The sequence below is a fragment of the Carlito syrichta genome, unplaced genomic scaffold, assembly GCF_000164805.1.
Source record: "Carlito syrichta isolate Samal-C Ts95f unplaced genomic scaffold, Tarsius_syrichta-2.0.1 Scaffold302340, whole genome shotgun sequence".
Classification (NCBI taxonomy): domain Eukaryota; kingdom Metazoa; phylum Chordata; class Mammalia; order Primates; family Tarsiidae; genus Carlito; species Carlito syrichta.
Genome location: NW_007246436.1, coordinates 235,584 through 236,112, shown reverse-complemented (window position 1 = coordinate 236,112; position 529 = coordinate 235,584).

The window sequence follows — 529 nt, the reverse complement described above, 5'->3', positions numbered from 1 at the left end:
AGGTCTCATCAAGTTGCCCGGGTTGGTTTTGAACCCATGGGCTCAGGCAATCCTCTCCCCTCAGTCTCCCAAAGTGCTGGGATTATAGGTGTGAGCCACTGCTTCCAGCCTTGTTCTTTCTTTTTTCTCTCTCTCTGTCTCTGTCTCTCTCTCTCTCTCTCTCTCTCTCTCTTTGTTTTTGAGTCAAGGTCTCACTCTGTCGCCCAGGCTAGAGACATGATCACGGCTCTCTGCAGCCTCGACCTCCTGAGTAGCTGGGACTACAGGCATGCACCACCATACTAGCTATTTTTTTTTTATTTGTTTTTAATTTTTTGCACAGAAAGAGGTCTTACTATGTTGCCCAGGCTGGTCTCGAACTCTGGTCTCAAGAAATCCTCCTGCCTTGGTCTCCCAAAGTGCTAGGATTACAGATGTGAGCCACCATGCCTGGCCAGTCTGTCTTCCTTTTTCCCTTCCTTCTTCCTTCTCTTCCTTTCTTTTTTTTTGAGTTGGAGTCTCACTCTGTCGCCCAGACTGGAGTGCAGTG